Below are 26,473 nucleotides of genomic sequence, written 5' to 3' on the forward strand. Positions count from 1 at the left end.
CATTTATTTTGTTTCAACTAATGTCTTAACCTTTTCTGTTGCCATTTATTTTGCTTTGTTGTAAACTGCCCAGAGATGTAAGTTAAATAAATAAATATAAATATAAATATATGCTTTCATTAGCAACCAAGCACTCCAGATCACACATCTTGGCTCAGAGGTTTCTCACATTATTATTATTTATTATTTATTTAGCATATTTGTACACCGCCCACTACCGAAGTCTCTAAGCGGTTTACATTAAAACAATTTAAAACATATAAAAGTTCAAATTAAAATATCTAAAACCCACTAAATAGCTAAAAGTTTGGCTGAGGAGATGTGTCTTCAGTTGTTTCCTAAAGGGATGGAGTGGCTATAATCTCAGCAGGAGATGTGTTCCAAAGCTCTGGGACAACTACAGAGAAGGCCTGCCTCTGAGTAATCAGCAGACCAGATGGTGGCACCCTCAGATGAACCTCCCCTGAAGATCTTAATAGGCGATGGGGTTCATCATGAAGAAGGCGTTCCCTTAAACATCTATACACTGAATCTCTTACCTGGTGTGTGCTATCCCTATTATGGCCATTTGATTTCTTTGACCAGCTAACTCATCCTTCTGTCTGCTTTTTAGCTGGTTCTACTCTGTCCCCTTCTGGTTTAACTGAAGCATTTAAAACCTCGCACCTCAAGGGCTGGCATTTGTTGAATCAGATACTGCCTAGCTCCTGCTGGCTGTCCTCCAGGCATTGGTTTAAAAGCTGCTCTGTGACCTTTTTGATTAAGCACCAGCAGTCTGGTTCCATTTTGCCTGAAGGACAGCCTGCACAGTCAGTTGGGGAAAGAGAGATGGAAGAGCTTCCTCCCTCAACTCCAGTCCAGCCAAATGCAGGCTCCAGTGCTGCATTCAGACAGAATGGGGGCTTCATGAACTCTCACTCTGGAGCAGCGAAACTCACTACAAACCAAGGGTTCAAATTGGACTCTCCTGAGTGCAACCTCAGGTCATGCAATAGACGGGACCAGAATTACACATGTTCAGACGCAGTGACGTAGCGAGCTTATAGGTGGCCGGCGGCAAAGTGCAGACAGGGGCCCCATTTTTCCATTGCACATGCAAAGTGTGCATGCCACAAGCCACGCCCCTGGTGTCTGACATCCAATAAAAGGGGGTGGGACAATTAGCTGCTCAAATTGAGGAAACACCCCCCCCACTGGTGCCTCCTCCTACCCACCAGCATGATCATGCTCTTCGGGCACCGCTTCGGCCACTCTGCAGCCAGCTGAGCAGCCCGCTACTCAGGCACTGCTTACCCACGGCCAGTCTGCAGCAACCAGCAGCCCTCCCAGCGCCTGCCTGCTGCAGCAGTTGCTCTGCATGGCTGAGCCCAGCATGCTTGTTGCCGCCAGACAGGCAGAAAGAACCGCCACTAGTTCTTCCAGCCCAGCTCACCCGGTCTCACTGCCAAAATGAGACCCTGCAGGGTTTCTCAGCATCGGCCCAGCCCCTTGCATCTGATGCCAGATGCAAGGACAGGACCAATGCCCAGGAGAGGGTCCTTCCCTCTTCCAGAGAGCTGGAGAGGAGAGGAGGGGGGCATGCTTTGCTCTCCCAGCTAGCAAGTGCCTTGCTCACCAGCTGGGTGCAGGGAGAGTCAAGGTAGCACCCCAAGCCAGGGGGAGCCTTGTGGGGGTCCCTGACTTATGGGCCTGGGAACAATTGTCCCCCTTGTTCAACGGATGCTATGACCTTGTTTGGACGCAAAGATAAGCAAACCAGAGCTCCCTGCAACTCCGGTCCCCTATTACTTGTGAATGCTGAAAGTTACAATGAAAACAATGTATTACTAGTCATTGAATCAGAACATTGGGAAAGTTCCATTTGGGGAACTGAACTGTGAACAAGAAATTACAAAAATGCTTCTCCCCACACAGCATTTTAATTTTAAACATTTGCTAAGTATTGCTGATTCATTCTTAACATAAATGTGCTATATCTTGTTTTCATTGCTATTTCTGCTTAGCTCTAAATAGCTATTAAAATACAACTAATCAGTCAGTTTCAGTATAGGCTTTTTAATCTCTGTGGATCTACTTGATGCATTAAAATAAACTTAGAAAGAAGACACACCCCATTTGTAAGCTAATGATTGGGTACTTCTGATGATAAGGCTGGATCCTTTAAAGCTATATGAAGAAACCAGATGTGTTTGAAAACTGAGGGAAGATGCTAGGACACATCTCAGCAATGCAGCACAAACACAGAAGAAATCTCTTCATGTTCTTGTTTTAATAAAGTTCCTTGTCCATTGTGAGAATAATAGCTCTTTATGGAATTCTGACCCATTGTTATCTGATGGGATGCAGGGCTGCTGGAAACATTTCAGATGATACATAAAAACCTACTCTCTGAGCACTTGAGAGGATGAAAGTTTTCATGGCACCTCTGAAAGAGTGGGGCTGTTAACTTTTGTGTGTGCCTTGCTTAAGTCTAGCATAGGTAATTGATTCCCCCCGCCCCGCTTTATTGCTTGCTTGCTTGCCTTCATTCTCACCATAGTCTCTTAGGTAACTGGGTCCCAAACCATTTAAGACTTTACAGGTAATAACTTACGCCTTAAAGAACACCTGGAAAACAAGCAGCAACTTGAGAATAGACACAGTGTGCAAGTCTAATGAGCTCCTAGTGTGCAATTCCACATAAATAACTGCAACCACATTCCCTCCTGTTCCAAAGCTGTCCAGAAGAACATCTACTTAGATGTTTGTTTGTTGGTTGGTTTGTTTCATTTATATTCCACCTTTTATAAAATCTCAGGGTAGGTTACTATCCAATCTAAACATAATATAAACAGATTCAAATGGCCATTAAAAACAAACACACTTTAAAACATCATAATCTAAAAGCCTGAAAAAACAGGTGTGTTTTCAAAAGTCATTTAAAAAGAACCAGAGATGAGCAGATTCTGATTTCATTTGGGAGTACGTTCCAGCCTTGGGGCAACCCTAGAGAAGGCCTGGTTTTGGGTCGCCACCAAGTGAGCTGGTGGCAATCACAACCAGACCTCCCCCAATGATCTTTATAGGCAGCGGGGTTCATGAAGAAGAAGAAGATATGTGAATTAGGCTAAAATCTTGCTATTCTTGTGAGCAAACCTCCATCGGCTCAGCTACAATGATGTTACGGGATGGCTTAACTGTTCCATGGGGACAATAATATATGGAAATGTGATCATCAATGTAACTATTTTGAGGGGACAAGAAAGGTGGACAACCAACTCATAATGGAACAATAGATAACAGGAGCTGTGTGCCTTTGGGGGCACAGAGCTGATTGGAAAGAAATCTAGTCATTCGGTTTCTTGCAATGTGTGTGTAGTATATTATACACTATTTCCTTTGGGAAAAGGAATGCCTGTGTCCAGATAGTGAGGCACTTCACATGATACGTGCGAAGCTCCTGATGGGGTTCTGTGGAGAGAGCGGGCTTAGCCTGCTCTCCCCGCAGATGAGTGGCCGCTTGTAGCTGGGCAGCTGGATCGGCCACCCACTTGGCTGCCGGATCCATCACGGAGCCAATGGGGGCTGTGGGGATTGGGGGCCATGGAGCCTCCAGAAGTTCCAAGATTGGGGGCCGTGCAGCCTCCAGAAGTTCCAGTGTCAGTGTGCAGGGCATTCTGGAGAGACCCCCGAACCCGGGAGGTTGGCTGCAACCTCCCGGTCGCGGGTCTATTCGTGTGTCGCCACGCGCCATGGCGATGCACGAACAAAGAAATGAGGTTAACGGAGCACTCGCTCCGTTAACCTCATATAAGGAGAGGGTGTTCTAGGTGGGCTAGCCACCTTGGGAGCACTGGGCCCGCTCACGGTCCCGGCCGGTGGTTCCCACGATCGATAGAAAGCAGGCTAAGCTCCCTTAGCTCGCTTTCTATCGATCGTGGGAATAGCCTCAGTATCTCCAGTATCTTGGGTGTTGTGTGCTACTGTGTTCATGGTCATATTTTTTATTTGGGGTTATATAATTCTAGAAACATATAGGAAAGCACATTTTAAGGATCTAGTTTAAAGCCAAATCAGACTTGTCGTTTGCTATGGACTGCTAGTTTTGCAGAGGAGCAAGTGCTAATAGGCAAGCACCCAAGTAGAAATAGTCTTTCCTTTCATTCAGAACCCTCTCCCTCTCCCTCCTAGTCTCAAACACGTACCATATTTACCTGAATCTAAGACAATGTTTTTCCTCGTTTTCCCCTGTTAAATATGAAGGACCATCTTAGATTCAGAGTCATCTTTCTTTTGGGTAACAACGGGTATAACCTCTCTTTAAACTCTAAGGCATCGTCTTACATTCAGAGTCACCTTCTATTTGGGTAAATACAGTAGCAGTCCACTGGTATGGCTGGAAGACAGGAAACATCATGTGGAAGTATAAGCCTCAGAGGATTGCCTGTGTTGGGGATTCTTCTTTCCCTTTAGTAGAGTAGCAAGAGAGATGAGCAGAGCAGAATGAGAAGCAAATCAATGGCTTCTCTAAATAATTATTTGCAAGGCTGAATGGAGTAATTGTATACACATGAGATGTTTTGCAACGATGTCTGTGCTTTTCAGCCTGGGAGACAGGCTGCTTTCTGTTTTTCCTGTCTTGGCAAATATTTATAAACAGCTACATTTTAGTGAAAACTAGAACTTGCTATTTTAAAAAGCCACACATTTGGTAAACTTCTTTTACTTTCTCCTAATGGACCAATTTACAAAACAGCAGATATTTATTCAAGCCAAAGCTCAGTGAAAGAGTCTGAGGTAGAGATCCAGCTAAGTGCATCATTGTTAAGTCCTATTGGAAGCAGTTGGAATTAAGTGAACTGCAGCTAATCTTCGATTCACTTAAATGGAATTTAGAACTGGTTTTAGCTGGATTGGATTGGGACCCCTCAGTTCTCAATACTGTAATGCAAAGTATTGTAGCCGCTTCTTCTTACTGCTGCTGCAGTGGGTCAGAAAGAAACGTCCACACAATTGACTGGTGGTTAATATTATTTAGACAAGAGGCCTTCAGGACTGATAAACATTTACTTTAGTAAGTGGTCTGCGTGCACATGTGTAAGAACTGATTGCATAGGATTGTTTTATCACAGGGTCCCATGATATCTCCATGAGACATACTGGAAAATACAAATAGTAATTTTGTCTTAATATTGCTGAGGTCATTGTTAAGGTTTGGAGTATCCTACTGGGAGCTAATAAAATATACAATAACACCCCTGCCCGCAAAAAAATTTTTTTAAAGAGATTTCTTTCCAAAAAAACCCCTTAAAACCTCCTGGGGATTGGGAAGATGTCTGAGCTCCGTGTGGCAAGCAAGGCTCGTAGCAGAGTGGTAGGCAGAGGCGGTGTGTGTGTGTGTGTGTGTGTGTGTCCCAGGTGGTGCAGGAGGCCAGGAGGGGGGGGGCGGGGTAGAGAAGACACCATCATGGGGTCCCGCAGATCCCCATTGGCGAATTAGCCCCAGGCAAGGTGGAGGCGCGAAGGCTCTCCTATCCAATGGAGCCTGCTGCTGCTGAGCCAGGCCCAGGTGCTCTGCCAGTGCTGCCACCCCATGCCGAGCCTGGCAGTGCGGGTGGCTCTCCTGCCAGGGAAGCTGCTCCCGTGGCAGGGGTGGAGGGCAGGGGCTCGATGGCTGGGAGTGCAGCCAGACTGCCCCTCCCTCTTGTGGCCCCCACCGCTCCTCACACCGCTCAGTGTGGGGCCCCCTGATGATGCTCAACAACCTGTGGTGGAGTCCAGTTCCGGGTGCTCCAGGGTAGTGATACGTAAACAGGTTCGCTGTTGAAAGCGTTCGACATAAAACCGATTTGGTTCAACTGTCAGGGGTCGAACCGAACCACCCTCTGTTCAGTCCAACCCCGGACTGAACCCCCCTGGCCATTCGGGGGTGGTGGTGGTGTTGTGATTTAAAAAAAATTTTCACAGATGAGGTGGCCTCCAAAATGGCCACCGTGCTGGACAGTGAACACCTGAACAGGATGAAGAGCTGGCCAAGAGGGCTGGTTTGGGAGGCAAGGAGTCCAGTGAGGGGAGGGGGACCCCCTGTGGACCCCCCCCATCACCTAGAGCAAGTCCCCCAGAAGGGTTAAGTTATCTATCTATCTATCTATCTATCTATCTATCTATCAAATTAAAAAATAATAATTTGTGAAACTTCCCCCGGATTGAACCAAACCTGGGGAGTGTTTGAGGGGGTGCCGGACTGAACGGACCCAGTCTTGTTCAGGTCTGGTTCGGACTCAGACCAAACCAGGCCAGCCGGTTCCATGCACACCCCTAGTTGGGGGCCTGTGTGGCTTCCAGCAAAGATGTGTGTGGACCTGCCAGTCTGAGGTGGACTTTCCTTGTAGGCACACCACATGCACAAAGAGAGGAGCAGAAAAAAGCTCAAGGGTGTTTTCTGGACTACGGGATTTGCAACAGTTAATGTGTTGCTAAGTGTGATGGAATAGTGCAGCGGTTCCAAAAGTAAAGTAAAGGGTTGTTTAACGTTTCATTGTAAGCTGGTGACCATTCATATTTTCCATCCACTGAAATATATTTTCCAGGCAGGACTGCCCATATTTGCATTGAAACACATTTATCTGCCTCTCCTCCTGCTCCATTTGGGCCAAGGAGTCGTGGAGTTTGTATGACGTGATTTGTTTTTTGTAAAAAAGTTTTAAACTAGCTGAACCCGCACAGAGCATCTGTGTGCTCGGACTCTTTTGCTCTCCTTGCCCCCTGCCACAGCCCCTGCTTTATTGTTCCGTGTCAGCTGCCCGTCTGCCCCTTCCCTGACACCCACCCACCCATCTCTGAACTCTGAGTTCACCAAGTTCACAGCAATTAAGTTCACACACTGTTCTTTTTCTGAATGTGGTCGGGATTCATATTCATTGCATTGACATTCTGTCAAACAGGTTAAAATCTTTAAAAATTTAGATTATAAAAACCATGAACCCCACCAGCTTGGGGCTTTAGAGGGGAGTTGTGGTACAATGTGCCTTTTCCCCAAACCCACTTTCGGGTCCCCAAACACCCTGCTCCCAAGGGGGCAGATGGGGCATCCTCAAATCCCCATTATTCCCTATAGGAAAAATGCAAAAAATGTTTTTTAAAAAATCATTTAATATCACAAGAGTATCCGATTGCTTTGGGGTTTTGTTGGTTACTGGCACCCATGGCCTACCACCCGCATCGATTTTGTACCCCTAAGTGCTCTGCATAGGGAATAATGGGCTGGTTCGAGTCCCCATTATACCATATATATCTATCCCTATAGATAACCGTTTAGAACCAGTTCAAGTTGGCTTTGAATTTGAACTGAACCAAGGAGAGGTTCGACCAAAACCAAAACCAAACCTACCCACCCTTTTTCGAACTGGGTTCGAATTTGAACCAAACAGGCCAAGCCAGTTTTGTGCACACCTCTAGTAAACGTAAGAGTCTGAAATTTAAATAGAGGAGATTTCAGGTAGAAGAAACTGATATTGATTGGGGATTTCACATGACCCACTGCAAGTCAGTAAGCCAGTAACATGTCAGTAAAATGTCAGGATACAAGAATGTGAACTCCTGTTGGGTGTGATATCCGAACCGGCCCTAGTCTGGTTTCAGACCAAGGTGATGGATCTGCAAAAGCTCAAAGAGACAGAGAGGCATGCGGACAAGACCTTCAGGGACATGTTAGAGACATCCCACCCCAGGGCTGATAGCTCCGCTGCTCTCAGGGAGAATGAAGGTCTCAGGGAAGGAGGACATTGGTCTGAGGAAGAGGAAAATGCTCCTTTAGAAGGGACCCCTTCCATGGACGATAAGCCCATATCGTCTTGCACAGGGGATACTCCTCCGGGGGGTGGGGGCCTCCTTGTAGTGGGCAATTCATTAGAGCTATAGAAAAATAGGTTTGTGATCCGCGTGTTGATCACACGGTGACTTGCCTGTTTGGTGTGAAGGTTGCGGACATCACGCAGCATCTAGATAGGCTCTTAGGCAGTGCTAGGGAGGAGACAGCTGTCGTAGTGCATGTCAGCACCAAAGATGTGGGGGAATGTAGTTGGGAGGTCCTGGAAGCCAAATTTAGGCTGATGGGTAACGTATTGAAGTCCAGGACTCCCATGGTATCATTCTCAGAAATGCTACCTGTTCCACATGCAGGTACAGTAAGACAGGCAGAGCTGAGGGGTTTCAATGCGTGGATGAGACGTTGGTGCCAGGAGGAGGGGTTTAGATTTGATAGGCACTGGGACACATTTTGGGGAAAGCAAGGCCTGTACAAAAGGGATGGGCTGCACTTGAACCAAGATGGAACCAGACTGCTGGTGCTTAAAATAAAAAAGCTTGCAGAGCAGCTTTTAAAATGATGCCTGGGGAATAGCTGACAGGAGCTGGACAGTATCCTGTTCGGCAAATGCCAACCTTTAAGGTGCAAGGGTGGAAAGGATTCAGATAAAATAGAAGGGGTCAGAGCAGAACCACATAAAGAGCAGACAGAAGGCTGTGCCAGCTGGTCAAAGAGTCAAAAGAAAGATAGCAGACACCAGGGAAAAGATTCAGCATATAGGTGCTTATATGCCAATGCCAGAAGCCTCCAAGCCAAGATGGGTGAGCTGGAATGCTTGGTTGCTAACACAGAAATAGATATAGTGGGCATAACAGAAACATGGTGGAACTGTGAGAACCAGTGGGACACTGTTATCCCTGGATATAAATTCTATAGAAAGGACAGGGAGGGGCAGCTTGGAGGTGGAGTAGCACTGTATGTTAAAGAAGGGATGGAATCTAACAAAATTGAAAACCTAGGTGGATCAGAGTTCTCCACAGAAACCCTGTGGGTGACAGTACAAGGCCTGAAAGGGAACATGCTACTGGGGACGTGCTATTGCCACCCAGATCAAAATGCTGACAGTGACTGGGAGTTGCAGCAGGAAATCAGGGAGGTGTCAAGGAGAGGCAGGGCAGTAATAATGGGTGACTTAAATTACCCACACATACTGAGTATATTCACAGTCAGATAATGACAAAGAGGTCAAATTTCTAGGTATGCTGAATGACTGTGCCCTAGAACAGTTGGTCTTGGAACCAACCAGAGAGAAGGTGACCTTGGACTTAATCCTGAGTGGCACTCAGGACCTGGTGTGTGATGTCAGTGTGATGGACCCATTAGGGAACAGTGACCATAGTGCGATCAAATTCAGCATACATGTGGGAGAGAATCACCAAAGAAGTAGTAGTAAAAAGAGGTTTCTTGTGATTTTTAAGAAATCACAACTCCAAAAGACACTTAGTCTTTTGGAGTTGTGATTTCTTAAAAATCACAAGAAACCTCTTTTTACTAGTAAAAATGGATTAACCAAATAAGCTTTTGCTGATTAATTAGTGGGGCTGTTAGTGATGGGGCACACTTTTTAAAAAGGTGTTTTTACTCTGGTGATATACTTCAATAAAGATTGGACAGGGTAATATTAAAGCTTTTCTTTTAGCAACTTCTTGGAGATTTTTTTTAAAAAAACCAAACAGTTTTAAAAAACCTGAAACTTCAGGTTTTTTGGGAAGAAGACAGATGATTTGATAGTATAAGGTAAAGTGTGCCATTGAGTCAGTGTCGATTCCTGGCTACCACAGAGCCCTGAGGTTGTCTTTGGCAGAATACAGGAGGGGTTTACCACTGCCATCTCCCGTGCAGTATGAGATGATGCCTTTCAGCACCTTCCTATATCGCTGCTGCCCGATATACGTAAGTGTCTCCCATAGGCTGAGAAACATACCAGTGTGGATTCGTACCGGCAGCCTCGGGCTTGCTAGTCATTTCCCTGCTATGCTTACTTAAATGTCATTTATTAATGGCTGTTTGATTGTTAAATAATTTACACCATGATGCCAGACGTAGAGATCTATGTCTAGTGTCACTGTGCTTTCAGGCTTGCAGTGACTGCCATCCTGTTCCAAGTATGAATTTACCATTCATTGAACTGCGTGCAGAATTGCAATTCAGTTTTGAGCTCAATTGCCCACACCACATTTTATTATCATCTTAATATACACTTTAGAAAACAGATTTGCTTTCCTTGGCTGTGATGACTCGCTGGTTTTGTATAAATTCACTTTACCTTGCCTGGCTTCCTGGTATACAGTGATAAAATTAGTTGAAAGTGGCCCTGTCCCATACTGACTCCAGGTATGTTTACACTGACAGGGAGATATCCACAACAAAACAGGGTAACAAGAAAAGGAAGAGGTTCCTGCATATTTGGAGTCGCAGCTGTTATTTATGGCATTGTCTGTGAGGCTGTTCCGTAGCATGGCTGACTTTCATCCAAGCCCATTGTCAGTTCTGTACATATGCGTCCTGTCACATGGCTACTCTGTGCCTCTGATGTGTAAACATGTCAAAATACAAGGCTTAAAGTGAAAAGCATGTTGCAAAGAAGATGAAGGAAATTGTGTGGGTTAATAAGCTAAATGCGCTTAAATTGCAGGATATGCAGTCAGTACAGTACTGTAGTCACTCTTGGGTATCAATATAAACATGTTCTGTCTAGTACTTATTCAACTTTTCCTCCTTATTCTGTTGCGGTCTTACTCTGATGGGGCTGCATTGCTCCTTCATAACCTCATGAGTCTGCATTCTCTAGAGTGTGATGGAGTTCATTATCACATCTACCATATCTTCACATGCTGTAGACAGAAAGTCATAAAAGTAAGTCCTTTCCAACTTTAAACAAACAAAGAAAATTATCACCCCACAAGCACTATCCATACAGACTTTAGGATAACAAGGATATTTCCTCACAGTGGCGCTTTTACCCCTGGACTCTGGGGCCGAAGTCCAGGGCCTCCACACCCCCTGGGAGCCCCCAAATCCTCCTTAGTCTGTCCTGGGTGGTGTGGTCGCTGCTGGCCCACACTGCACCGGGAGGCCAAATGTGTTTATGACCTGCGCCAGGTGCTTTAGAGTCAGATGGAGGAGTGGGGAAAGAAATATGTGGGATGGGAATATGTTAAGTTGTGTGTTGAAATGTTTCTGCAAAGGCATAATTGCATTAATATACCTATTTCATATTACACTCTTGTGAGTTCAATTGCTGTTTGTGCCCTCAGGAACCCACATATTAAAAATACTGTGTCTGTCACGATGTGTGTGTGTGGGTAGAGAAATTATGCTTAACTTGCAGTTGAGGGGGGAGGGTTTCCAGTGGGGGGGGGTTGTCCAAAGGCCTTTAGGCCTCTGTTTCCTTACCACTTGCAATTAAAGGAAACATAATCACGACCTGAAAAAAAGTTTCCCCAGACTTTTAAAACGTGAAATATCAGATCAGCTGAAACACAGCAGTTGAAGATCAGTTGATCTTATCAACAGATCAGATCAAAAATCATAGGGAGTGTTGGAGGAAAGATGGTTTTGAAGGAATCAGCTACTGTGATCCCTGTTACAGTTGTATCTATCTATTTAATTTATGTACCGCCTGACTCGAAAGGCTCTAGGCAGTTCACAACCATGAATACAATAAAGCAAACTATTAAAACAACAGTGAGGTAAAATAATTTACAACATTCGAAGATTACTAAAAGCCAGGCTGAAAAAATGCATCTTAAGGGCTATTCTAAAGGCTGGCAAAGATGTTAGGCTATGGATATCTATAGGGAGTGCATTCCACAGCCCAGGAATTACTACACTGAAGACCTGCTCCTGATTTGCTGCCAGGCGAGCTGGTGGCATCCAGAGACAGACCTTTCTCAATGACCTTAATGTGCAGTAGGGATCTTGCAGAAGGAAACACAGTTACTGGAGCTGTACAGCTCTTCCAATACCAGGCAAGGTGGGGAGTGATGAATGGGAATTCTGTAGATTCTATCAAGATCAGAAAACTATTCTTGCACACCTACGGTTTTCGATACATTGTCTTTTCAGAACTGAAAAAGCAGTTTAGCAATTTGGCAGGAGGGAGGGAAAGAGGCTATTAAAGCAACAGCAGAAGGAAGACTCAGGTGTGCCCACACAAAGCCAGGTATTTCATGATCAATGACAGTATAACCTTCATATTTTCTTCAGGGATTTCATATTTTTTTGAATGCTAAAAGAATGACAATGAGAGGAGAAACAATATGTTTCCATCAAATTTACAGTAGTTATGCGGAAGCTGCAGCTGTTTCCTATGAGTAAGGATGGACTTTCCATCAGCTTTCCTTTAGGTTCTTAATACAGCAACCGATCATGAGTCTTTGCAAAATTTCACATGTGTTTTCAGAAATGGTTGACTGCAAGAACTGAGGGCAGTGTTTCATGCCTTAAGAAGGCTGTTTATTCTCAGAAACACACTTTTATTTAGCTTTTCAGAATTTACCAATTCTTAATTTGGAGAACAGTCACGTCAGATTTAAAGCACTAAGTGGCAGTGAATCATTTGTTTCTTTTATTGGGATTAAGCACATTATTGCACAAAAAACTTGTTGCATAATTTTACAAAGAAGAAAAAAATGCAGACTGAAAGAGTGTGGGGGGGGGGGACTTCAAAAGTTCTTTGAAGTCAGCATTTCCCTTCCTATAGAAAGTACTTGAAGGAACAGACTGGGAATTGTTTAAAGTCAACTAAAAATGTGCAAGGGACATTCAGTTCTAATAGTCTGACCCCACTGAGAACACTGTAATCTCTTTTAGTGCAGCACTCCCAAACTGGCTTGCTCAGATGACTAGCTGTTGAAAACTCACCTCTGCCTTCCACTGTGTATTAACACGGCCTTGGTGTCTGTGGAAAGGGAAAATACCAATCAGCTATCAAGGACTTTGCATTTTGACCTCTTGAGAGAAGTCTGCTAAATGTACAATAAAAGCTGCCTGGAAAATTTCAGTGCAATATTATCCCATGAAGTTAACCAATGAAGTGGGTGTTCAGACTATTAGTTTTTCCAGTGATCCGCTGTTGATCATCCAGTGAGGAGGTGGCTGCAGACTATACACAATTCTATCATCTGCCACTATTTAGTCCTCTAGTTCCTAATTAAAATGATACAAGCCTTCTTGTGATTGGTCTGACCAGAACCCCATTGTGTTCCTTCTTCCCACCGTCCTGTCACACCTTCTTCATTCATAGCATTTTTTAAAAATCAGAAAAATATTATGCTGACTTTGAATCATTGCACATATGCATCCATTCAATAAATTTCTTTCAGCCAAAATGAAATCTGGCCACACCATTTTTCTGCCCCAATATTCCACAGTGAATAAAATCCACAGGTTTAATTTAATTTAATTTAATTTAATTTATTATGCAGACTGCATCAACATTTATTTATGGAGCAGGCTTGTCTAGATGGAGTTGTACAACTTCAGCAATAAAGAAACTGAGTCTGCACTTTCTCTGTGATGGAAGTGTGTCGCGGAAACAGGCAAGAGCTGCACATCAGCACCACTGTGAGCTCCTGTTGATTGAAACGGCATGTCAGAAAACTTCCAAGTGAATTCCTCCCTGTAGCTCAGCTCTCTTTGGCTCCCACTCTGCTGCTGCCCTGGATTGTAATGCCACTCGAGGGTACTCCCTCTTGCTTCATGGCAGTGCCATGTCTGCTGGTCTCATAGGAAGCTGCCTTATACCAAGTCCATCTAGCTCAGTGTTGTCTACACAGACTGGTTGCAGGCAGGAGTCTCTCTCAGCCCTACCTTGGAGATGGCAGGGAGGGACCTTCTGCATGCAGGTGCTGTTCCCAGAGCAGCCCCACCCCCTAAGGGGAATGAATATTTTACAGTGCTCCCACATGTAGTCTCCCATTCAAATGCAACCAGGGTACACCTTGCTTAGCAAAGGGGACAATTCATGCTTACTAGCACAAGACCAGCTCTCCTCTTATGCAGACTTCCCATTTCTGTGTCTTGCCAATTGAAGCTGTCCCAATGAAATGTTTGACCTTACCTCTTATCTTTAGGAGCAGCCTGTCTTTATCAGTGCTACGTGTACAGCAATTATCCCAGAACTCACCTCTTTCATTGCTCTTAATCGGCACCTTTGGGTATATGCAACAACAACAGAAAACAAAACAGCAGGAAACAGAACCAGAAACCTGAGACAACATGGTGCCACTGCCAATACATTTCTTTGGTGTGATCAATAATGGAGAACAGAAACTCTCAAAATGAGTTCTCACCCCAGATTTCAAAGCATTTTGGGTGTCCTCATGTAGCTTCTTCCCCAAGGCGTCTGTTTGCTTCTTAAATCCAAGGATGCCCTATTGGCTCTGGACACTTTGTCTGCAATGTGGTTAGGCTGTTGCAGGTCTGTCTGAGTTGATTTTCTGGACTGGCTCCAACTTTCTCTTGACTCATAAAATCCATAAACTACTCTAAGAACATAGCGTTTCCCATATCTATAGATTCAGGAGAGGGGAATGAAGCTCATGTTTAAACTTAGAAATCTTTCCTAATCTTCTTAGACATCTTTCTTGCTCATGCACAGTAAAATCAAAGTCTTTCTTCATGATTAAGAAAGTAACCAGGCCTCATTCCATCCCCCGCCCCCCACTGCCGGCTTTTAGAAACAAACAACACAGAAATTCACTTAAGAACCTGCAAAGGTTTGTCAAACTAAACCTGCTCCAGCTTCCTGTGGTCTGTGCATTCCTGTGTAGATGGGAAGGAGAAGGCTAAAAAATTGTCATGCAGTGGTCAGTCTTTGTTCCATTCCTTTTAGAAAGGACTAGGTACAGCACCACAGTGTATTGATCCATTGACAGAAAGGGGCAACAAATTGGGGCTCTGCTGTTAATGGACAGGATAACATAGGAAATCTGGACCCAGCAAGGGAAACAGAAAGAAAGACTAGTGATTCCTTACTTGGAACCCAAGCATGTGAACTGGATTAGGTCAGGGCATAGTTCCAATAGAACACAATGGGGCAAATGTCCCTGGGCCTAGGAACATAGAATACAGGAAGCTCCCTTATATGCCTCAGACCATCGGTCCATCTAGCTCAGGACTGTCTACACTGATGAGCAGTGGCTCTCCAAAGTTTCAGGAAGGTGTCCTTCGCAGCCCTACCTGGAGATGCCAGGGAGCGAAGCTGGGGCATTCTGCCTGCAGGCATGTAGATGCTCTTCCACTGAGCTATGGCCCCATCCCTTAAGGGAAATGTCTTAGAGTGGTCACATGTAGTCTCCCATCCAAATACAAACCAAGGTGGACCCTGCTTAGCACATGCTCACTACCACAAGACCAAATCTCCCCCTCCCCCGGTGAGGAAAGGTTTCATGGCATGGTGACAACTCATGCTTTGCTCTCCCCCTCCTGCCTCCCTGACTTGCTAGCATGAGAGATCCCCACAAAGTCCTCTATTGTGGGGGTGAGAGAGAAGGACAATCAGACAGCATCCCTCCGCCCATTTGAGGTGTCCCCTTAGGCCTGTCCACCTAACCAGCCAATCACAAGCAGAAGAGGAGGGGATAGGGTCAGGCCAGGTGCTGGAGAATGAGAGGAATCCATGAGATCAGGTTAGATTCAGATGTAGGACCGCCATGTAGAAACGTGGGCAGGACGCCTTTAGTTTTAAGAGACACACAGAAGAGGGAATTTTCAGAAGGTTTATCTCCCCACCCCACCCCCGTGCCGTTCCTGCATGACAAGCTGCACTTCTAAAATTATTTTGTGTATCTCTTAAAGCTACAGGAGACCTGTCCTCTTTTCCATATGGCAGCCCTATTTACATGGCTTGTATTTTCTTGGCGGCCACCTAAAGTGAGGAAGCAACCTGCCTAGAGAGAAGGAGGCTATTTGTTCGAATCCCTGCTGGTGTGTTTCCCAGAATATGGGAAACTCCTATATCGGGCAGCAGTGATATAGGAAGCTGTTGAAAGGCATTATCTCATTCTGTGCCCCAGGAGAAGGCAATGGTAAACCACTCCTGTATTCTACCAAGAAAATCACATGGCTCTACTATGGTCTCCAGGATTCGACACTGAATCGATGGCACAATCTTTCCTTTCCTATTTTCTTTCTTTCCTATTTTCAGTAAATCAAGATTTACTGGGGGGAAGGGGGGGGCAGTCACCATTCTTGGGTGTTGCATGTTAAAGACAACAGGGAGGTGAGAAAGGTGTGTGTGTGCAGTTTCACTTGTTTAGAGACCCACTCCAACTTTTCTATGTCCCAGGACAAGCTAAACGCATACAAAATGATATTTTATATTAATGAATCTGTGATATAGTAACCATTAACCTGGAAGTTTCAGCCTTACAAGGTGAACAAGATGATTGGGGAAGAGTGATCAATTTGCTGCAATTTCTGACCCGGTGCTGTGATCCCTAGTATGACTCGGAATGTGCAGGTGAACTGAAGTCAGATCAAGAGAGGCATTTCAGACAGGCCTTTGTTCCTCTGCACTCTCTGTATAGTGCTGAGTTGCTTTAGAATTTCTTTTATTATGAATGCTAATATGTGCCTGAGCCAGTAGATTCCTAGGAACTGGCAGCTGGAGGGCAGTGAGCTACCAGGTATGCCTCAATGGTTTGCTCGTCATAGGTCATCATATCCCATTTTAAAACCTGCTTTTTCAAAATACACACATTTGATTGTTTAAGCTTTTTAAAAAAATCTCTGTATAATACCAGCTGCTTTAGTGGGTCATCTACACATATTTCTGAGTAGCTACATAATATGTACTGTGCTGTTTGTTACAGTAAATTTCTGACGTTTGGTGAATATTTCACTTATGTGTGATGTCAAGCATTTCAAAGGAATTCTATGAAGGTCCAAAACAGATATTTTCTTCACTTGTCAGACATGCATGTGTGATTGTTGGCAAGCACATCCAGCACTGTCAAAGTTAACCAGTATCTTGTGGACATTCACAAAAGTTGCCTAGGATTGTCAGCATTCAATATTCAGACGAATTGTCAGCATTCAATATTCAGTTCACTGTAATATGTAGATTAAATCTGCTGGCCCTATATGGAAAAATGTAAAAGAACAGAACTATCTCTTAGATAGATTAATTAAGCACATAGACCACATAATAAATATAGTCAAATTGAAGCAGCTGAGATTACTGTAAAGCAAGTGACATGAATATTCTAGACATACAGTTTTATAGTAAACCACTTGAAAGTCAAGTAAGACTTGTCTCTTCTAGCAAAGTCCTTCCTTGAATAGGTAAGTATCTATCTAAATTTTGATTGACCTCTGTAATCATTTACCTCTGTCAGTGTGCCTCACAATTAAACTGTAAAATCAGAGTTATAGCCCATGACTCATCACCTTTTAGAAGAACGCATATCAAAGCAGTGCCTAGAAGTCATTCAAAAGAACTAAGTGAAACTCCATCAGGAAAGTAACTGCAGCTTTTCTCAGAGAGAGAGAGGGGGAGGGAGGGAGGGAGCTCGCATATCTTAGATAAAATTAACTTAGATTGGGGGGAAACTCAGAAACATAATCAATGTAACCCAGAAGAAACCAAAATGTTTGCTCAATGGTTGCATGTGTACACACAGGGGCTTTCCCCTCATGATTTCTTTTTTCTACCATTCTTTAAAAAACAAACAAACCAGGAGAGTTTAAAATTTAGTTCAAAACACAGCAAATCCCCAGAATGGTACCAGGTGGCTCTGTCACATGCAGCCTTGGGCAATCCAGATGATGTGGTCTGTCTAACAGTAGCAGCCTTTTAAACTTTGGTTTGGGTTGTATGTTGGAAGATATTTTTACACAGATATCTGTCAAATATTAACATAAAAGCAATTCTGTGATGGGGAAAATATCTTCATGGCAATATAATCCACAGGTCATACTATAAATCCCAGTTGAGAACATGTTGGGTCTTGCAAAATGCATATTCAGTCCCTTCTTAAAGACAACTTTAGACATCGATGGCTCAAACACTGATAATGCAAATGGTTATAATTTTCTCCCTTTGAACAACACGTTTTGCCTGATAATTATCAAGCTAACTGCTAACTGAGCAAAGAGGCATCTTTGAAAGTGGCGATTCTCTTATATTTAGCAGGGGAAGAGCAACTGACACTATCTAGCCCCAGCACAGCATCCCTCCAGTGGCGGCTGCTGGTGTCTACCTTGTTTCTTTTTAGACTGTGTGAGCCCTTTGGGGACAGGGGACCATCTTATTACTTTATTATTGTTTCCTCTGTGTAACCGCTTTGGGGACTTTTGTCGAAATATTGTCAAATATTCATTTGTTGTTATGCAGTTATATTGTTACGATCTTGCCACAGAAACAATTAAAATATGCAATGTAGCATACGTCAATGAAAATGAATAACCAACCACTAGTGAACTGCCAAACTTAGAGCCCAATTTTCAGTTGGAGAAAGAATCCAGGCAATATGGACCCACTGCACGTTTTACACCTGGCAGCGATTCAGCAGAAGAGGATGCTGATGACAAACAAAGGGTGAGGCATTTAACACAACAAAATAAAGGAGTTCCACCTAAGAAACTTTCCTACATTGTAAAGGGAGAAAGGTTTCAAGAACCAAGCATGTGGAAAGAAATCAATAACTTACCTGCAACTGGAGCACAAAACTGGAAGGAAGCTGCGATAGAAGAAATGGAATCATTGCTCATAAATAACACATGAACACTCACACAGCCACCGGAGGGAAGAAAGACCGCGGGGTGCAAGTGGGTTTTTTAAATGAAGCAAAATGCCGAAGGAGAGGTCCAGTGTTACAAAGTGAGACTGACAGCAAAGGGATTCTTGCAAATATTTGGGGAAGATTATGATGAGACATTTGCTCCCGTTGTAAAATGCACATCAGTAAGGACACTACTAAGCATTGCAGCAGCAAAGAAATGGTCTTTCTCTTCAGCCATGAGCTACAGCTGAAATTAAGCTGCAGGCTTTTTCGCATTTGTATATAACCTCTTCTTTAAATAAATCCTTGTATTTCTTCAACACTAAAGAACTGTCTCAAGACCTCTTGCTTTGCTGCTTTCTCACCAAACTGGTTTTGCTTGCTATTTGAGGACTGAACTGCCATTCTTCCCCTACAGACAGCTCCCTCTTCTGCTGCTGCTCCTTTGTGACTAGTTGCTGGAGGCAAACCACCTCTGAACACAGAGGTCCTCTACAGCCACCAGGATTAGTAGCCACAGATAGACCTGTCCTCCATGAATTTGTCTAAGCCCTGCTTAAAGCTGGTAGCCATCACCACACCCCATTGCACAGAATTCCATCAATTAATTATACACTTTGTGAAAAAGTACTTCCTTTTGTCAGCCCTTCCTTCCTTGTGACCTCCTAGAAAGGTTTGTCCTGCCACCATTGCATTGAACACATATCTGTTTTCGTATGCTCAGGTTCAAAGCAACAAGGCATTCAACACTGCTGTAATTAAGGGTGTCAAAGTCAATCAGCAAAATGTCAACTTGTTGAATCCTGTGAATTGAGCAAAGAGGCACCTTTTTAACGTGGCGATTCCCTCATATCTAGCCACTGTCCCTATCCAACCCCAGCACAGCATCCCTCCAGTCTCTGTTGCTGGTGTCTACCTTATAGTTCCTTTTCAATTGTGAGCCCTTTTGGGACAGGAAACCATGTCATTCTCTCTCTCTCTTTATCTGTAAACTGCTTTGAGCACTTTTTGAAGTGTATTGAAATATTTGCAGTAGTGGCAGTACAGGAGAACCTTGTTAATCGCAGACTCACCATCCACGGTTTCGCATATCTGCAGTCGGGTAATAGATACCCAACCTCAGTATATGTGGGGGTGGCCAAAAAAAGGGTTGAAATTACATATCTGTGGGTCAGGGGTGGCCTGGAATGACATCGCAGGTCATTTCCAGCTGCCATTTTGGACCAATTTTTGGCAAAGATTTTACTCTTGGTGTGGGGGCATTCCTGGATTCCTAAAGGACAGTGGAGCATGAGCACTCTATTTGGCCTGCTTACTGGTTTGGGGGGCAATTTTTTGTAGTCTGGGAACCTAACCCCTGATTCTCATAGCCCTAATGCCCCGTTATCCATGGATTCACTGTCTGCACATGCACGTGTAGAACGGAACACTCACAAATAACAGGTAGTAGTAATCTTCTAGAGAATAGCACAAAAACAGTTCCTCGCATTGAAGTGACTTCATTTTCCAGGAGAATTTACAGAATTAGATATATCAGAATGGATATATTTTTAAAAGTGCGATGAACTATACTTGCATTATATGGGACATAGATGAAGGCAGTTATCTGAATAGAGTATAATATTACTCCTTCTAAAGGGCAAACAACACTTTACTGATAATATTGAAAACTCAAGGACATTTCTAGTTATTACCATGAGAGTGATGTTGTTCAGAAGTATCCTCCTGTGCTTTTACATGGCTGTCCCATGACAAGGAAAAATTTGTCAGAAGCCATACCTGCCATGTATATTCCTTCCACACAGTTATTTGGAGTTGTCTAGCAAGTATTGATAGTATATCAGTAGTTAAATAGTGGTAACTGAACTGTAGTGGTTAGAGTGTTAGACTAGGACTTAGGAGAGCCTAGTTCAAAACCCTGCTCAGCTATAAAATTCACTTGGTGACTTTGGCCAAGTTTCTCTCTCTCTCTCTCTCTCTCTCTCTCTCTCTCTCTCTCTCTCTCTCTCAGCCTACACTACTTTACAGGGTTATTATGAAAATAAAATGGAAGGGACCATGTATGCTGCCTTGGAAGAAGGATGAGATACAAATGTAACACATATTGGCTGAAATGCTGACTAATGAAGAACTACCCTGTTTCCCCGAAAGTAAGACCTACCCCAAAAGTAAGACCTAGCAGTAATTTCTGATGTACCGCTAATTGCCCTAGTGCATTTTTGGGGGCTAAAATTAATATAAGACACTGTCTTATTTTTGGGGAAACACGGTAGTGCAACAGGAAAAGCCCTGGTGCTTCTGAGAAGTTCAACGAACTCAGCTATGTTGCTGGCTCAACAGTGGGGGCAAATTTTGACAACCCTCCTTTCCACAGGAAGTGCTCTGTGCCGCCTGAAAAGATGTCCCGGGGGTGGGGGTCATGCAGCTGGTCTTGTGGTAGCAAGCATGACTTGTCCCCTTAGCTAAGCAGGGTCCACCCTGGTTGCATATGAATGGGAGACTACTTGTGAGCACTGTAAGATATTCTCCTTAGGGGATGGAGCCACTCTGATAACGCTGCCAGCCTCTGAAGACAATACTGAGCTAGATGGACCAATGGTCTGGCTCAATATATGACAGCTTCCTATATTCCTATGAGCTGGGGAATTGGGTTGAAATTCACACTCATTAGCACAGGGGCAGTGTTTGTCAGGAACTCTTCAGAAGCACTGGTGCTACACTGGTGCTTCTCCCAATGCACCTGTGCTTTATCAGGCCGAATATCAGACATACATATACTGTACTTTCCTTCACATTGCTTTTTCCAGTTTCAGGATGTAAGAATTTGTTGCATTATTATCCTTAACATATGACTCCCAGGTCCTAGTCTGACACTCTAACCACTACACCGCTCTGGCTCTCTTTGCTTCTGCTCAGACACTACCACTATTTCACTACTACCAACAGCTGCTAGGCAGGTCTAAGAACAGCTGAAGACTTTCACTCATAACATTTTATGAAAACATCGATAGTGGACATCCTCCACTTATGGTGGTGTGAGAGTTGACTGAAACCCACTGAAACGTGACACTGGGCCATGACCTAGCAGCAGTCTTCCCTCAGTTGTCTGCCCTGTGTCTGCAGAGGTAGCTCAGCTCTTTCCCAAGGGGATGGCGATGGCCCCTTCTCCTAGACGGCTCCAGGATGAGTCAAGGTATTGTGGCTGAGACTGCGAGTCCTGGCGCTGTCACCCGGCAGACAGACAGACATTCAAATTAACCACAGCACTTGGGTTTATTTGCCCTTTCCTTCTTCATCAAGCTTAAGCTATGCAAGTGTGTATGGATTCCACCCACAAGACAAATAAATTTGATGAAACACCTGAGGATGGTTTACTTTCAGAAAAACCTGTGTAAGCACAATTCAGAAGGTGGGAAATGGAAGGAGGGGGAGGTGGGAAGGAAAGGGAATCTTGTGGCCGTCACTGAGAGAGGACAGGAAAGAACATTCTATTCTTACTGTAAGTGATCTAATTCTGTTACTGTAATGCTCTCAACATTCCAAGGCCACCTCAGGCTGATCTCACAAGTTCCCCTTCTGGGATTCTTGACAACATCACCAAACAAAAGGATTCTTTTTGTATGCTTCAGTACTGGCTTGGGAAGCCAGGTTTTGGGAAGCCAATAGAGCTGCATTAGTGGCTACAAAAGGCAAATAGCAAGTGGTTAGAGTGCCAGACTAGGACCGGGGAGACCCGAGTTCAAATCCCCATTCAGCCATGAGACTTGCTGGGTGACTCTGGGCCAGTCACTTCTCTCTCAGCCTAACCTACTTCAGAGGGATGTTGTGAGGAGAAACTTAAGTATGTAGTACACCGCTCTGGGCTTCTTGGTGGAAGAGTGGGATATAAAAATGTAAATAAATAAAATAAAAGGGTAGTTTGTTGCTGCAGAGCAAAGCAGTGTTCTGCATACATGCCACATGGAGGAAATGTGTTGCTGTGTACAGGTCCTTTTTATCCAGAACCTCCCTTATTATAGTGAGCAGAACAGATGTGATATGCATTAATTCCCTCAGTTTCAGTCTATAATGGGTCAAAGAATGAAGGCTGAGAACCCAGACACATTGTGGGGCTTTTGCTCCTCTCCCTTCACCAGTGTCCCCCTGCCCCCCCCCCCCCATTCTCCTTGCATGCTATAGCCATTATGCACAGGTGGCAGACATGAGCACAGGAACTTCAGTGCTGATGGTTACTACAATTCCTAATTGATACTGGAGATGTGCACGGAACTGGGTGGAGGAAGTTCAAAGGCAGGGGGTTGACTTTAAGGGTGGGGGAGGGTGCACTTACTCCTTCCTCCGCTTTCCCCCTGCTGGTACTCCATTGCAAACTGGTCCGGTGGGCTGGCAGTGTACCTCCCTGCCACCCTGTCCGCTCCTCGGACCGGAAGTAAGCAGAAGTCCCCAGCACGCATGTGCACATTGGGCATGTGCGCACGTCGCATATGCACCCAACGTGCGCATGAGCGAGCATGATGTGCATGTGCACCCTCACCTGCCCATCAACTCCCCCCCCGCTTCAAATAGGCAGAAGCGCTGGTCATTCAAACTGGTTCAGAGGCCCATAAAGTGCCTCCAAACCGGTTCTGAGCACATCCCTAATAGACATGCACAGGATCAGGTTGGACATTAGTTTGTCTTCAGACCGCAACAGGCAGCTTTGCTGGTTTTTCTGTAACAACCTAGCACACTGGAATTAATCCTTTAAAAAAAGAAAGGAAAGAAAACGTATACTGGAATGCTATAATTTTATCTTTGGAATATCTCTCTATCTACTGTACATTTCCTCAGCAAATGAGCTTATGCTTGAAATGCACCACAGCACAACATCGCTTGCACATAAGCAACCTTATTCTATGATCCAACAGTTTTAAGAGGCATTGTTGCTCCGGTATACAGACTGTGTCGAAGATGAACTTCCAGTGCATCGACCTTTTAATCATCCTAATGACCACTAGGGGCATTGGGAGTAGAGACAGTGAGTCAGGGTCTCCCTATCTGTCTCTACTCTATGACCCCTGAACTGACTCTGCAGTGCTTCCTGTGCTGAGTCACAATCCTTCCTTTCCTCCTAGAGAGCAGATGGAAACATCTCTCTCTCTCCTTATCTATCCACTGTGTAGTCCTTTAGATTTGATATAGGTCTTTCCTGTCTAAGTGTATTTAATCAATAAATGTTTAGTGTTTAGTCACACAAGGATCTCCATGTGTTTTCTCTAAATAGCTGCAATATCCAAACCATCCTCTGCTACCTACTCTGTAACTGGAGTGTGTGCTCATTCTTTAGTGCTCTGCTGTTTTACCTATTGTGGGTAAAAATCAACAACCTCTAACAGACTGAACCATGGAGAGGAGAGCTAGTCTTGTGGTAGCAAGCATGACTTGTCCCCATAGCTAAGCAGGGTCTGCCCTTGTTGCACCTGAATGGGAGACTTGATGTGTGAGCACTGCAAGATATTCCCCTCAGGGGATGAAGCCGCTCTGGGAAGAGCAGAAGGTTTCAAGTTCCCTCCCTGGCAGCATCTCCAAGATAGGACAAGATTTATTTATTTATTTTTTGATAGGACAAGATTTTTTATTGAACCAACAAACAAAGCATACAGTACGTTGCCAAAGCACAATTATATACAAAGTGGTTGTTTGTACATGATATGTCTACAAAGATTTACACACAAGAATTTGGAAACACACAAGTTATGAAGTATATGCAGGTAGTACTGTAACTCGGGGGTGGGGGATTACAAGGCACATCAGGTAATCGGGGGGGTTACGTCCGACGTCCATTTCCACAATTTGTCCCATTGTTGTTTAGAAGAGATACTCTTGTCTTTTTGCACATAACCATACAAAATTTTCCAGAAGAGATTTACTGTCTCATCTGCGTGAACCTCTTGGTCGCGTCTTCCCTCCCTATTCCTATGCACGAGCATTGCATAAATGACATACAAGTTTACTAACCTGATTATGAGAAGGGGAACATTCCAATTCCCTAGTATGGGGGCACCCGTTCCGTCCCGTTTCCTTGAAAGTTTCTTTCTGGGACCTCGAAAGGAGGTTCTATCGCTCAAACCCGAGGTTAGTTCTTCCCAAGTCTGTTTTTCCAAATCAGGCCACTCTAACAGCTTGCTTACTCCCTGCCACACTCTTTTGGCTACCACACACTCTTTTAAGAAATGTGAGTGGGTTTCCCTGAATGTTTTGCCTAGCTCACTAGCTTTCTGTTTGCAGGTGATTTTAGGGCACTCTTGCTGGTCCTCTGGGAGCCATGGCTTAGCCGAGGGCTAAGAGAGATTCTTGCCTGCAACCTTGGAGAAGCCGCTGCCAGCCTGTGAAGACAATACGTAGCTAGATAGACCAGTGGTGAGACTCAGCCGAAGGCAGCTTCCTATATTCCTATGTTCCTAAACCAACCTGAAGCCAACCTTGCCAAGATTCTGGATAGTACCTGGATGGGATACTGTCTGGAAACCCCATGTACTCTGCCTTCAGTGTGATTATGGAAGATGGACTATAAATTAATGTTTTGTACTGGCTGCACACAAAGGAACTCATTATTGAGATATTTGGAAATAGTTATTGGTCATTATCACTTGAAGACACAAATTCCTGCATTCTGCTGTAATGAGATAAATGTGATTCTAAGACCACTTCCATACAGCAGTAAAGCACAGGATATTTAAAGTATTCATGCAAGTTCCAAGAACGATCTTACCCCCACCCCCACCCCATACACATGCTGCTGCAGACTTGCTCACTGCTTCCTACATTTTCCCTCTCCCCTCCTCTCTCAGTCCCCTAAAAGGAGCCCACTGTTCAGAATATTGCTTGTTGATTGGCTCCAGCAGATCCTGCAAATCCTGGAAAGCCATACAGATACAGAGAGAGAAGTGTGCATAAACATATTCAAATATGATCCACAATTTAGCCTCAGCTTTTCGCTCACAGTAACGGGCCTGCAGCCAAGCCAATCTCTGCCCACCCAAGCCATCAGTAAAGCGTTTCCTGTTTTGCTCCCATGCCTAGGCCCTGTATATGTAGCCTCTGCTAACTGAGCAAAGACACACCTTTTAAAAGTGGCGCTTCTCTTATATCTCGCAGTGGGAGAGCAACTGGCCCTATCCATCCTCAGAACAGCATCCCTCCGGTGGCTGTTGCTGGTGTCTTATGTTTCTTTCTTTCTTTTTAGATTAGGAGCCCTTTGGGGACAGGGAGCCATTTTATTTATTTATTTATTTTATATCTTTGTAAACCACTTTGGGAACTTTTGTTGAAAAGCAGTATATAAATGTTTGTTGTGGTCATGGTATATATCAAGTACAATGAAAAAAGAAAAGAAAATGCAGAGCAGAGGGAGACAAAGAAAACAAGAAGAGAAATTTGGGGAGAGGAGGACTGACACAATTATTTCTAGTATTACTGAATATGGAAGATTTAGTCATAGTATGGTATGATTTTGAAAAATTAAAAAAAGTGGAACAGAAATAATACATTTGTAAGAATAAAGAGAAAAGAATGGGCATGATGCAGCCAAAGTTAAACACCTTTAAGTCCCTCTGATTTCAAAAGGAAAATTAAGCACGTGGCTAATGTGTTCCTGGTATTTAGAGTATGTCTGCTGAGAGTACAGATACTCTTAGCTGGTTTTTTGGACCAAATCTAGATATTTGGGAACAGTCAGAAAAAATGAAGTAAGCACAAGATGCAGAGAGATCAATGTTATATAATGTTATAGCTTTGTTATAGCAAGTGTATGTATCCGTGGGATACATACGCTTGCTAAGACAGATGTTATTAGGATAGGTAGTTGTCTATAATTAAAGAGGCAAGAGAAGTCTGGTGAAGTACGAAACTCTCTAGA

General features: G+C 44.1%; 2 long non-coding RNA genes across 3 annotated transcripts in view; one reads left to right on the forward strand and one right to left on the reverse strand.

Moving 5' to 3' along the window:
* Positions 1-26,473, forward strand: part of LOC128339437 (uncharacterized) — a 115,703-nt gene that overhangs the window by 36,545 nt on the left and 52,685 nt on the right. The window lies entirely within an intron of this gene.
* Positions 10,018-26,473, reverse strand: part of LOC128339398 (uncharacterized) — a 110,971-nt gene continuing 94,515 nt past the window's right edge. For both annotated transcript variants that reach the window (XR_008313027.1, XR_008313029.1), the window contains exons 3-4: positions 12,713-12,749; positions 10,018-10,680 (exon numbers count right to left, since the gene is read on the reverse strand). This is a non-coding gene — a long non-coding RNA (uncharacterized LOC128339398). The remainder of the gene's footprint in view (positions 10,681-12,712; positions 12,750-26,473) is intronic.

Source organism: Hemicordylus capensis, chromosome 1 (genome assembly GCF_027244095.1).
Source record: "Hemicordylus capensis ecotype Gifberg chromosome 1, rHemCap1.1.pri, whole genome shotgun sequence".
NCBI lineage: Eukaryota > Metazoa > Chordata > Lepidosauria > Squamata > Cordylidae > Hemicordylus > Hemicordylus capensis.